Source organism: Rhinopithecus roxellana, chromosome 8 (genome assembly GCF_007565055.1).
Source record: "Rhinopithecus roxellana isolate Shanxi Qingling chromosome 8, ASM756505v1, whole genome shotgun sequence".
NCBI lineage: Eukaryota > Metazoa > Chordata > Mammalia > Primates > Cercopithecidae > Rhinopithecus > Rhinopithecus roxellana.
This window is the reverse complement of record NC_044556.1, coordinates 39,153,936-39,163,797: the sequence shown is the minus strand read 5'-3', so window position 1 is coordinate 39,163,797 and position 9,862 is coordinate 39,153,936.

Sequence of the window (9,862 nt, the reverse complement as noted above, 5' to 3'; positions counted from 1 at the left end):
CACAATAATGCACAACAATTGAATTAAAATTTTAAATGCAAAACTACTACAATAATGCTAAAAGGAGGCCGGGCGTGGCGGCTCACAGCTATAATCCCAGCACTCTGGGAGGCCGAGGCGGACCTCCTCACCTTAGGTCAGGAGTTCAAGACCAACATGGCCAACATGGTGAAACCCCATCTCTACTAAAACTACAAAAATTAGCCAGGCATGGTGACATGTGCCTGTAATTCCAGCTACTCAGGAGGCTGAGGCAGGCAAATTGCTTGAACCTGGGAAGCAGAGGTCGCAGTAAGCCAGGGTGATGCCACTGCACTCCAGCCTGGGCGGCAGAGTGAGACTCTGTCTCAAAAAAATAAAATAAAATAAAATAATTAATTAAAATGCTAAAAGGACAATATAGAAAGATATTCTTATAGCTTGAGTATGGAAGGCCTATCTACATATAACACATAATCCAAAGTAAGAAAGAAAGGATGAACACAACTGATGATATAAAGAAGTAAGGTTGGCCAGGCGCGGTGGCTCAAGCCTGTAATCCCAGCACTTTGGGAGACCGAGACGGGCGGATCACGAGGTCAGGAGATCGAGACCATCCTCGCGAACACGGTGAAACCCCATCTCTACTAAAAAAATACAAAAAACTAGCCGGGCGACGTGGCGGGCGCCTGTAGCCCCAGCTACTCGGGAGGCTGAGGCAGGAGAATGGCGTAAACCCGGGAGGTGGAGCTTGCAGTGAGCTGAGATCCGGCCACTGCACTCCAGCCTCGGAGACAGAGCGAGACTCCGTCTCAAAAAAAAAAAAAAAAAAAAAAAGAAGTAAGGTTTATGTGCAGATGAAGAAATAAGGAACAAAATGAAAAGGCATGACAAAATACTTGTGATATGTATAAAATTATTAATATTCAAAATATAGAAATAATTCTTATCAATCAATACAAAATAGTTTTTAAAATGGGCAAAGGATATAAATGATCAGCTTACAGAAGAAGCACTTCACAGAAGAAATATCAAACCCACAAGAGGAGTCTAATGTCACCAAAATTATATGTATATATCTTAGCTATAAAATACCATTTTTCACCAGCAGATTGGCAAAATCAGGAAAAATGATAATTTACATTATTAACATGAATGTGTGAAGAAATGAACCTTCATACAACATCAGAGGGAATATAAATCAATACTTTCTGGGGAAAGGAATTTATCATTTCCACCAAACTTTAAAATGTGTCTTTTTTTCACCGAGTGATTTTAACTTCAGAAATCTATCCCACACAAATGAAAGCACAGATGTTTTAAAATGCTGTTCAAGGACGTTTGTTGTATCATTTTTGTAATAAAAAATTGCAAGCCACTAAAATTACAGTATGTTCGTATTATGAAATACTGTATAACCATCAAAATAGTATAACATAGGCCTGAAAGTAAGACATGGAAAGATGCTTTTGGAAAATCACATGAAAAGAGTAAATTGCAAAACAATATCTATAGGATTAGTCCTTTTTATATATGATACTGTCTTTATACTATGCTACGGGTATACCAGCATACCGTATCATATTCTGTTGTTATTAAGGTATGTACGGGAAAAAAGCCTGAAAGGGCTGATGGTGAATTTTTTTTACAGTGTTTGTCTTTCAGGTATTAGACTGCGAGAGAACGGACATGAAATCTTCACTTCTTACCTTTGTAAACCAAAAAATACTTGAGACAGGTCTCAATCCATTTAGAAGTTTATTTCATCAACATTAAGGACAAAAAGGAACACAGAACCACAGGAACAATCTGTGGTTTGTGCCTTTTTCTCAAGATGATTTTGAAGGCTTCAGTATTTAAAGGGGAAAAGCTGGTCAGAGGGGAAGGAGGGAGGATACAGTCACATTACTGAATCCATATGTTGCAAGAGAAAAGAAGCAGGTAGGGGAATGGTCAATTGTGTATTCTTCTCATGCTCAGTAAATTGGCACTTTCATAAGATAAGGTGAACATAGAGTAGCTACCCCTGGAGACAGCAGCTTTTTATCTGTAGTTGTCTGCTTAGAAACTCAAGGAAAGGCAGTTTCTTGCATGACTCAACTTTCAGTTTATTTTTTCCTTTTGGCATAATGAATTGGGGTCCTGGCATTTTATTTTTCTTTCCATTTTATTAATTTCTGTGAAGTTTAAAATTTTGGAAACAAACACTTTTTTGTAATTAAAAAAATGTCTTTTTAAGAAAGGATGCTTAGGGCACACATATTTTTTCAAAAGTATCTGCCAACCCAGAGAAGCAGCACAGAGCTTCCCTGCTTGTGAGTGGCTAACCCACCAGCCACTGTCCAACTCCAGTCTGTCAAGGCCTGGTGGAGAGAAGGTGGTGCCGGCCATCCTCTCCCCCGTCTCAGCTTTTGAGTGCGCTTGCCCTCTCTTCCTCTCACTTTCCTCATGGAGCATGTGAAGAGCAGCTTTCTGCTCCTCTATTTGAAACATTGATTTTACTCCTCTAAAACTAATTCAATTCTGAGTGATGAGCATGGCTTCAAGGGCAGAAACCATGAAAAAGAAAGAGATCGGTAGATCTGACTCTGTAAAATGTGAAAACTTTGTATTTTTCCATAAAAAAATTAAAAGAATGCACTAAAAGGAGCAAATTACTTGCAAGATACATGACAAAGGCATAACAATTTTTTTTTTTTTTTTTAATTTTAGAGACAGGGTTTCGCTCTGTTTCAGGAAGGAGTGCAGTGGCATGATCACAATATACTGCAGCCTTGACCTCCTGGGCTCAAGTGATCCTCCCACCTTGACCTCCCAAAGTGTTGGGATGACAGGTGTGGGCCACTGTGCCTGGCAAACATTAAATTTTTAATATTAAATTTTTCTTGTAAACATAGAAAAGATAGACACCTTAATATCAAAATAGGTCAAAGTCATAAAAGAAGCAATCCACAAAAGAAGAATTTTGTTTCTATTTATGAATAAAGAAATGTCAGTTTTAACATAGATGCATTTTTCATCTTCATTTGAAAAATGAAAACATAGTGTTGATGATGGTGAAAGTGGGCGTTCTTGTATATAGGAGAATTGCAAATAGGTATAGTTTCTGGTGGGCAATTTGTCAGTGTGAATTAGAAGTATCAAAAATATGTGGATTTCTAACAAGTCCACAAGGATGATTTTATCATAAGGAAATAATGAAGGCTATGTACTAGACTTGGCTATAAATTTATACACTGCAGTATTTTAAAGCCAAAATTGGAAACAATTTAAATGTCTAAGAGAAGGAAATTGGTTAAGTAAATCATGACATAGACAAGCTGTGGAATATGATAAAAACAGGTCCCAATTGTAGGAGAGGAGAAAAGTAATCTTTTTCCTCTGCTCGTCTTAGATTCTCTGGCTGGAACCCTGTAAACCAGACTGGGAAAAGACAGGTTAACTAGGGAAAGACACATTGAAGTTGATCAAGATGTGTATCCCTCATAAACATGGGAACACCCAGTGGTGAGTAACCCAAAGGGATGTTAGAACTTGGACTTGTAGAGTATCTTAGGCTAACCAAACAAAAAGGGATTTGGGGCTTCTAGGTGGGAGAGGCAGGTTACTGAATAACCAGGAAAAGTGTGGTAAACAATGAGTTATTTAGTAAGGTTTGTTGGCAGATTGAAGCCAATGCCTTCTCCATTGATAAGAGCTGTTAAGAGTACTCCTCTTCTGGATACAGGAAAAGGAGATGCCTTTTACAAATGGGTATTTTCTTCAGAAATTGTAAATTTTCTTTACAAAAGAAAAATTTTGTGCTGTGTTTTTAAAGCTTTTACTGCCTCTGCTGGTTCATGATGGCCTTTTGCTCAAAATAACCCATATGCTAAAAAGGCATGTTTTAGGGTGGCATTAAAGTGGGAGGTGGAACTTGACTCTGGGGGTGGGGCTTGGACACTGAACCAAATTGAGGACTAGCTAAAACAGAGATGGGTGGAAGCAGCTTTCCGTAGGACATGCCCACCAGTGTGCCATGTCAGTTTACTGTTGCCATGGCAATACCCAACCTTTACCACCTTTTTCCATGACAATGACCTGGAGACCCAGAAGTTACTACCCTTTTCCTAGAAATTTCTGCATAATGTGCCCTTTAACTTGCATATAATTACAATGGGTATAAATGGGACTGCAAAACTACCTTTAAGCTGATACTCTAGGCACACTGACTGTAGTGTATACCTGCTCTGCAAGGAGCAGTACCTCTGCTGCTGCTTCAATAAAAGTTGCTGTCTAACACCACCAGCTCACCCTTGATTCTTTCCTGAGTGAAGCCAAGAACACTCCCAGGCTAAGCCCTAATGGGGCTTACCTGTCCTACATCAGTATCTTCTGGTACCCTTCACAATCAACAATATAGTCCCATTTTATTTCTCGAAAAGCATGTGTTGGGTGAGTCTCTTGCAGAATGTCCCCAGGGTGCTGGTACCTGTGTGGTGGGATAATAGATACTATTCTGCTCTCCTTGCTTGCTGTTGCTATTCTAATCTATCTAGATTGAACATGTATTGTCCTTCAGTTGAATTCTGTTTAATTCTAAGTGGATCTACCACTTCAGTAAACATTCTGAGTGCTGAGGCAGGTGCAGTCCCTGCCTTTGTTTGAGTCTTTGCACGGGACCATCTACTTGGTGACTCATTCCAGTTCCTCCCTCGCCACTCTTGCTGCAATGTACAGGTTGGCTCTTGCTCTGTCTTCACTGATTCTTTTTCTTACCTAAACTCACACTCCTGGAGAAGTAGGCTACAGGGAGGAGAATAAGAAGCAGAGAAGGAAGAAAACATTTTTGAAGGTCTTACGTTAGGTTGACCTCTTATTCCCTGATTAGTAAAATATTGATGGTCTTGACTTCTACCTCCCTTTCCCTTTGTCAAAGGAGAGCCTTAACAAGGCTCAGGTCAAGTCAGGACTGATAGAAATAAGTGCTCCGTGCCAGAAGGAAAAACCAGCACTTACACAGAAGATTTCTCAGCAAGGCACATTTACTTCTGCAGAAGGGTGCTGCCTGTGTCCCTCCGATTGTAAGAGCACACTGAGCAGGGTAGCGCAGGGGTTTTTATCCCTAACACAGTTCCTGTTTCTGTGTCCTTTCCCCACTGGCTGGAGTCAGACCACACAGTTTAAGCTGACCCAAGTGGCTAGTGTTTGAAATTGAATAAGGCCAATTAGGCAGGAAGGGAGAGGTTGTCCATTACCAACTAGGCCAGAAGGGTTGTTTACAGAGTAAGAGGTTTGCTGGTTACAGATTAAGCAGAGAAACAAGTGCTCATTACAGATTAAGCAGAGTAACAAGTGCTCATTATAGATTAAGAAAGACAAAGGAAGCTTTGAAGAGGAACTTATTATTTTTGGCAAATTTCCCCCTCTTGACTTTATAGTTCTTCCTCTTCAAATTTCCTTGACATATCCTGGTTTTGTTAGTCCTCTTGGTCATTTAGGAGTAGGAGCTTATCTGAGTAGGACAAGGGAGAATCGAGGGGGTTTTGTGAGGGCTTTTTCTATAAGTCTTTGCACTAATCTATGAATAGAAGGTATGATGCAGCAACCTATAAGAATGGGAGAATCGAGGGGGTTTTGTGAGGGCTTTTTCTATAAGTCTTTGCACTAATCTATGAATACAAGGTATGATGCAGCAACCTACAAGAATGAGTACACCTATAACGATTGCAATGGGGGTAAAGATTGAGGTTATGAGTCCCTTCCATTTTCCAAACCATTCTTCCATGAGACCAGAGAAGGGGTCATCTATTCCAGAATTCAGCTAATTCATTTGCTAGGGTGGTAAGGCCCTGTAAGGCTTTTGTAATTGTTCCATCAGGGGCTGTGTTGTTAGGGATAAAAGTACAGTATTGGACCCCAGTCATGACACAGACCCCACCTTTCTCAGCCAATATCATGTCCAGGGCTATTCTATTTTCCCAGACCATTTGGCTGGTAGGGCCTAATTGTTCAGCTATTCCTTTAATGGTATCCCTAGTATAATTGACAAACCACTGTTGATGATAGTAAATGTAATTTATCCAGTCTACATTTTTGTTTACAGTCCCATGAGAACAATATAGGTTCAAATCCTGCAGCTATTTGATTTTGAATTTTAAATTCATTTGGCACTCCTTGTGGAACTCTGATGGCATCTATATAAATGTGAGAGTCAAAGGACCTGTGGGGGGGGGGTACTTCTTTTTTATGATTGTCTTTTTTGCTTGGTTAATGAAACGCCAGGATGAAAGGGATGATCAATTGAATTAGGGTGCAAGTGTCGATCCAGTCACTTGACAAAGTACCTAGTACTGGTCTACTGGAATACTACCATACATCTGCATGGGGATGAACAAGGGCAGACTGATTCGTAAGCTCCTGAAAAGGCTTAGACTTACTGCATCCCACTAGAGTTCGGCATGCCTTATTGCCCCAGGCTGTGGGGTTTTGGAAGAGAGTTACCATACCACTCATACTCTGTTGGTCGGAGGACCATCCAAGTAGAAAGGGGACAATTTGGGTCTCTGGCCTGCCTGTTGCACAAGCGTAACAATTGCTTTTGTTTAGTGTGTGAATGGAATATTTAATCAATTCTAACCAGGCTTTTGCATCTTGGTAGCCCGTTTCAATAGCTAGGGTTTGTTCTAAATCTTTAACTTCTACAGTGGCTACTTTGGTGTTAGTATTGGGTAGGGAGAAACTAATAGTTTGATTAGAAGGTTTAGAAGGAGAGGGTGGAGGGGATGAGGGGGCGATGAAATGCATTTCGAAAAATCCTATAGAGTCTGCTCCTGTGACCTCTGCTCCTATACCATAGAAACGACTTAATGAAGGGGAGGAATTTTGAGAAGTTGAGATAGTAATGGAAATCTGTACTGGATTATTTTGGTTTTGCTGGCAATTGCGGGGGGGTGCTTCCTTTAGTGAAAGGAATGTATGGTTTTAGGGACACACAGACTTGTTGGGGAGGTCCAACCCCGATTTTTGGTAGTCCATAGAATATTGGACCAGCTATGGCAGAGAAGCTCTGTTTTCAGAGGACAAGATTCCCAGTTAATAGAATTTTCTTTATAATATCCCAAGTCTGAGGGAACTGTCCAGTTAATTGAATCTGCCCAATCTGAGAATTTCCAAGAAGGGCAAAGATACTTTTCTGAAGTAAAGAGCTGCCTTTGACTTTGCAAGTCTCCACAGGGTATAACAAGACAAGCATCAAAAGTAATGATTTGGGGTGACTTTGACCTGGTTACATTAATAATGAGATGTGGGGTAGCTAAGGGAAAGAGAAGAGGAAAAAGGGACAGTCAGATTAAGCTTTTTTCTTTAACATTACTCTGGTAATGTTGGTCCTGGGGTGACAGTTCATGACTTTTGTTTCTTCTAAGATTTTTGCTTTAAATCCTTCTCCTTTTACTCCTGAGATCAGGAGTTCTTGTGAACAAAGTACACCAGAAGGAGGATAACAAACAGAGGAGCAAGCTGCCCCTGAGTCAATTAAAAAGGTAATGAGCTATGGCTTCTCGGCCTTTGGCTAAGATCGAGTGTAAAAGGTAATGAGCTCGGGTTTGGGTCCCACCTCTGAATTTATCAAGGGTTCTTGGTGGGACTCAAGATAAAAGAAACAGAGTCCCTGACTCTCTATTCTTCCTCGAAGGCCATAAATGGGATGACTTCCTTTTCTTTTTCCCATTCAGGACATTCCCTTTCGAAGTGACCTATTCACCCACATTTGAAACATTTGTTCGGCTCTCTTTCTCTCCTTATTTTTAAATTCCCTTGCTTTGCTTTTTCATGCCATTTATATGGCCTAGCAAGTGGGGGCTTAAATTCCTTACAGGTTTTGGCCCCTTGGGTATGTTGTTGTAGAGCAGAGAGCATGATTTCTGCTTTTTTGTTTTTGCTTTTCTTCATCCCTTCTTACATACACTTTTTGGGCCTCCCTCAAAAGTTCCTCTACAGGTCAATCTTTCCAGTCCTCTATTTTTTTGTAATTTCTTTGTGATATCTGGCCAATTATTAGTGACAAAACGGAGCTTTAACATCCCCTGCCCAAGGGGATCCTCTATGTCTAAGCCTGCATATTTTCTCATCTGTTCCTTTAGTCTGTTTAAAAACTCCATGGGCCCTTCGTTTTTTCCCTGCTGTATATTAAATGCTTGGGAAATATTTGGGGTTTGAGGCACTGATTCCCAACTCCCTTTAACTATCATTTCCCTAAGGTCTTTCATGTTTTCTCAGTGGACTGCATTGTCATTATCCCTTTGGGGGTCTTGGGCTGCAGGGATATTTTGACAGGGAGGATGTTCATGCTCCCAGACTATCACAGCAGTCCTGCAGATCATGGCTTTTTTCTCCCCCAGAAAGCAAATACTTAAGATGGACATTAGCCCAAGTATATACTTGGGGTCCTAAAAATTGGTCAATTTGATCCGTGACCCCAAAAGGATTATCTAATAGCGTTTTAAGTTCCCTCTTCAGGTTTCTGACCTCTGAACTAGTTAAGGGGGCATTTTCAAAGCCAATTCCCCCTCCTCCAAGTGATACTTCTCTTAAGGGAAAAAGGGTTGGGGCAGACTCCTTTGAGGAGAAGGGGAAAGGGAAGTTTTAAATATCCTTTTTACATGGTTCTATTTCACGGTGAAACTTTCCTGGGGCAGGGCATTCAGACTGGGAATGGCCCTAAGAGTCGGGATTATAAGGGGAGGGAACAACGTGAGTAGGGGAAGGATTTGGGGCAGCTACATCTGATTGAAGGGGAGGGAAGTTGGTGGTGTTTGGCAGGGGAAGGTGGTCTAAAGGGTCTCATGTGTTAATGGACTGTTTGGGGGTAGGAGTCTCAATTTCTTTAGGGGAGGTAGTTTCTGGCTTATTTCCTGTAGCTTTCAGCAGGTAGAGGAGGACAGGCCCCTGCCGCCAGCACAGGGCATATTCTGTTTCCTCTTGGGAGACAGGATTTTATCATTGACATATTCTATTAAAAGTTGACAAATCCAATTGTCATTTGACCCAAACCTTGGCCAGAAAATTGAAGGTTTAAGAATAGGTTCTTTGGTCAAAATAAAGCAACAATAATTTATTTGTTGCTTCTTATGTTTAGTCCTTTCATTATCCCTCCAATATTTTAACATGAGACCTAGAGGGCTATCAGACAGAATTTTATTATCTGTCTTGTCCTTTATATTGCCTGTCCTGCTTGGGGTATTTCCCATCCTGGAAGTTTTAGGCATTTCCCTGAGTTTCCTGGCTGTGTGTGGTTCAATCTCTCTTAGTAGAGATTTCTTGCCCCCTTTCCCTGGAGGTTTAACTCCCCCAACACCTCACCCCACTGGAGGTTTCTTGCACTCGACTGCTTTCCTTTCATCCTTCTTTGGCTGCTTCCCCCGTGGGAATTTAAGTCCTTCTTAGCATTGGTGGGTCAGTATAAACTTCTGACAGGAAAGCCACTTTAAGCCATATGAGGTGACCCCAGAACTGCAAATCTGGACTCCACACTTACTTTGCACTTAATTGTGCATCTCATTCATACACTTTCAACCTCTAGGACATCCCAAACACCAAGGAAGTACTTCACCACCCCCGCAGCTTTTCTTACATTGGTCTGTGCACAGAATTACCTGGTCGCTGTGGTATCTGTAGGCCTTTTCCTCCCACGTTGCTGAGAATCCGGGTTTATTCATCATGCCAGGTGGGTCTCAATCCCTCACTCCTGAGGCAGTCGCAATGAGGCAGCAGAGGCATCTCCTCACAAGAGATGATTGGTGACACTTCCCCCAAGGAGAATGGGATCCTGGAGAAACTGTTAGAAACAAGTGCTTGATGCCACAAGCAAAAAACAGCACAAAAAATTTCTCAGCAAGGCACA